General features: G+C 61.4%; 1 pseudogene; it reads right to left on the bottom strand.

Annotated features, from left to right (window-relative positions):
- Positions 1-231: 231 nt before the first annotated feature.
- On the bottom strand, positions 232-3,412 carry LOC117310627 (testis-specific Y-encoded protein 1-like; annotated as a pseudogene).
- Positions 3,413-4,167: the final 755 nt, after the last annotated feature.

Genomic DNA, 4,167 nt, shown 5'->3' with positions numbered 1-4,167 from the left:
CTGCCCTGTGAGGAAGGCCCTGGGCCTCTCCGGAATCCCACATCGTCCTGCCCTCCCCACGTCCTCCACTTCCCCAGGCCCGCCATCTCGCCCACAGACAGGGAGGTCCGCAGGCACGGGCTAAGAAGCCCCACACCACTTGATTCACTCGTGAATACTCCACAAACCCCCGTACCTATACACACACACCAGACAGGAGCACTTGTGAGCGTGTTTATGTCTCTCTGGGCGTCATTCCCGGCACGTGGGGCCCCGCTCTCTGGAACCTTCATTGGCCATCCTTTCCTCGTTTCTCCCGTGGGCACCCGAACCGCGTAGGTAGACACCTCCACCCGTCTCCCACATCTGTAGACGCCTCCTGACTCTGGTGCTCTTTGGCCAACCTCTGAGGCTCCCCCGTGCCTTCATCTCTGGGTCTGGAGTGCGCCCGACACACAGACACGTACACACACACACAGGAGCACAGGGACGGGAACACAAACGGGGCACAAGGCGTCTCAGCAGGGGACACTGGCTGTGTCCAGCAATATGAGACATGGCGTTGGTGGGCGGTAGGCCCGGCCCTTTTGTGGTCCCTTGCCACTTCCTGCCCCAGGTCCTCAATATTGTCCCCAGCTAGCCTTGTGCCGTTTCCGGGACTGTCTGTGTGGTGGTGCTGGGAGGCTCAGGGATGGACGTGAAAATTCAAAGAAGACTCGGAAAGTCAGCAAAGAGGCGGGAGGAGACTCGGAATGAAGCTCCTCGGCATCTGTAGGCCTTTGCCAGGAGGGAGGGGCCCAGGTGATCCCCAGCTGAGGGCAGGCTGAAGCCAGGGACTGATGATTCACACACAGGTGCCTGCTTAAGGAGGTGCTTGCCTCTTTCATAGACACCTGGGGCACTCACCCTGAAAGTTTAGCTGGTTAGAGTCCTGCTACTCCGTGTGCCCTACAGTCCTCCCGGCTCCATTCTCACCCTCTCACCCGCCGCCAAGGCCGGGGTGACCTGAAACCCAGCTCCGCCCACAGTGTGCTCTCAGCCTGAGCTTTCCATTTGGGAAAAGGGAGAGCCCCAGTGTACCCGGACCACACTCATTTCAGCGCCCAGCCCCTGGGCTCCTTAACCACCTGTCCTCGTCTCAGTTACCTGTCCCCGTGGGGCCTTCCTCCCTCGGGTAGTAGCGCAGAGGATTGGGCCACAGGTCCTCGCCGATGATCTGGTAGGGGAAAGGGGCCAGGTCGGGACAGGGCAGGCCAGGCCCACGTCCCTCCCCCCAAGCAGCCGGGGGACTCCAGCGTCACCACCGCTGAGGGGGACCAGAGGCACCCCACCTCAGCAATCTTGTTAGACCCTGGGCAGTTGTGGTCAGACAACCAGTTGAGGAAGTGAAGGCCGGTGGGGTCCTGCCTGTGGCTGGGAGCTCCCCGTTCATAATCCCAGAACCAATAGATGCTAGTGGAACGAGACGCCCTGTATCCTGGAGGAAGACAGGGAGACAGGAAAGGATCACAGTCACGGTGGCCCAGCATCCACGCCCTTCCCCAGCCTCCCCTCACCCCGCAGCCCCGCGGGAGCCCCTCCTACCAGCGATGCTAAGGTGATACTCCTTAAGGATCACGTCATTCCAGAAGTAGGGGTTGGGTCGAAAGAAAAACTTCAACTTGCAGTGGTGCCTCGGATGGCCCAGTTCCTTCACCTGCCACGCCCAAGAGGAGAAGAAGGGCAGGAGCTCTTCTAGGGGTCCTGAGCTTGCCTGCTTGGCAGCCACGAACCATTCCCCTTCCCTTCTCCTGCTGCTTACACCCAACCTTTAGGACAACCCCGCCCCCTCCCTACTGGCCACCTGCCTCCACCCACGACGCCCCAGTCTCTCCAGACTGACCTCCAAATTGATCATGTAGCTAAGCAGGTCTTCATCTTGGTCACTGATCACGGCCGAAATCTGGGGGTGGTTCATTATCTGCTTTAGGTCAAGGAGGCTTCACATGCCACACCTCAGGGAAGGAAGAGCTACAAGCCGCAGAACCAGTCCCCAGACCCGCCAGAGGAAGAGACTGCAGCAGCAGATCTGCCAGATCCGTAAGCGCTAACGCCCATCCGGCCCTCAAAGACATCCTCGGCCCCTGCCCTGCCATCAGACTGCTCTTGCCTGTGGCTGCCTTGGGGTCCAGTGCACCCACCCGGGGAGGGCCTGTTTCCTGAACGAACCTGATCTCTACCTGACCTGTGTGTGCTGGGTGCCGGCATGTCACTCCGTAAGCGGTCTAGATGTGCTGTCGCTGCCTCATGCCTTCTCTTACGCCGTGTGTGCATGGGCTTGTGGGTGTTTGTGTGAGTGCCTCTGTGTGTGTGTGTGTGTGTGTGTGTGTGTGTGTGAGTACGTGCGCGTGTGTGTGTGTTCAAAGACGAAGCCTTGGGCCTTTGCCCTGTTTCCTGTCTTCAGAAGGGCCTGCGTGGGTGTGTCTGGAGCTCTGCAGGACTCACAGGGTCCACGGGGAGGTCAGGGGCGTGCCTGCGCCTGTGTGTCTTCCACAGACTCGAGTGTGCTGGTGAAAGGCCTGGGGAATGGTAAGGATTCTTGCCGGCCCAAGAGCGTGTCCGGGGTCCTGGTGTCCGGCCAAGGACAGCTGCCCCTTACAACTTCACCCTGTGTGCAGGCAGGACCTTGTGCTTTTGCACTGAGGCAGCTGGAACAACTACACGTGCTCTGACTGACCAGGACGGGTATTGGGACTTCCGCTTGTCTCCTGCCAGTTCCCCGGGATAATGCACACTTCCAGTAACTGCTCTGTGTGGAGGGGTGCTCGGGGCTATTCCCAATTGTGACCTTGCCACGGGCTCTTCCCTCCACCCTGGGGAAGTACTGCTGTGCACGCTGCAGGCCAAGGACATTCACCCAAAGTTTTCGCTCAGACACCTACAGCTGTGGCCTCCCTCTGTTCCTGCTGCCTCTTTGGAGCCACTCATGCCCTCCTGTACCCACATTCCTCAGTGCTCTTGGCCTGCACCTGCGCCCACCCGCTCCCCCTCCCCCCACCCCCACCCTCACCCCCCGCCGCTCCTACTCCTGCTCCTCCTTCACCGCAAGCCAACCCCAAGGGGCCTCTGTAAGGATACGGCTCTGGTCCAGAAGCCAGGGGATGCCCTGAATGATGGCGCTTCTGCCATCCAAGTGAGACTCCCGCCGCTGACAGATCCTGCGCTTGAGCCGAGAGTAGGTCCTGCTGGCTTGGGTATTCAGAGTGCTTAGCTCTAACTGCAGGGCCTGCAGCGCTGCAGCGCCTCCAGCGGGGACCCGGTGATCGTGGGTCGAGGCCCTGGCTCTTCCTGGCCCCTGCTCCTGGGGCTCCTCCTCCGGCTCTTCCGCCACCACCTGCTTCCGCTCTTCCTGCTCTTCCTGCTGCTGCTCCTCCGCCACCACCTCAACCCTCATCCATCATGTCCTCCACAGGCAGCCAAAACACCTCCCCGATACGCGCCACCTCTCCCTCCAACACGGCCGGGCATTGCTGCACCACCTCCTCGCTAAAGATGGAGGCCTCCTCGCCCCCACCATCAACTAGTGCCAGCACCCTACCTACCTCCCGCACCACACCTGGGGACCCGCGGGCCCCTGCTTCCTGAGGACCCCCTCCCACACCTAGAATGACCCCGGGTCCCGCCTCACTTGCCCATGCGGACCTGGCTCTGAGTTGGGGCAGCGGCGAAGGTGCGGCAGCTGGAAGCTCAGCACGAGGGCCGCACTAGCACGGAGGCCTAGCGACTGGAATCACGCTTCACTGCGGACTGAACCGTTCCCTGGAGCCTCTGCGGTGGAAGAGCGCTGAAACAGCATGCGCAGGAGCATTGGCCGCCAGGCATGGGTGTCCAGGTGGCAGGAAGGAGTTCCAAGCCACGCCCAGGGCCGCTCGGCCCCATCACGACCAATTCAGGGCGAGGACAGTGGGCCGTCACCCTCGGCTGCCTCGCCCCTCGCCCTGTGGAAACAGGCCGGCCTCTGGGATTGCCGTGTCCCCCCAAACACCCGTTCCCCCCGCCCGGCTTAGCAAGCCAGGTTCCACAAAGAGCTGGCCTCCATGGAGGCCTCCGGCTTGTGTCTGGGGTGGCCCTGGTGCCCTGTGATAACTATGTGGCCTGTGCCAGTTGGAGCCAGGAGTTTCCCGCTCCAAACTCAGAAAATCAGAATCT

Source organism: Tursiops truncatus (assembly GCF_011762595.2).
Source record: "Tursiops truncatus isolate mTurTru1 chromosome Y unlocalized genomic scaffold, mTurTru1.mat.Y SUPER_Y_unloc_1, whole genome shotgun sequence".
NCBI classification, from domain to species: domain Eukaryota; kingdom Metazoa; phylum Chordata; class Mammalia; order Artiodactyla; family Delphinidae; genus Tursiops; species Tursiops truncatus.
The sequence above is the reverse complement of the archived record's forward strand: the minus strand, read 5'-3'. Positions and strand labels throughout refer to the sequence as shown.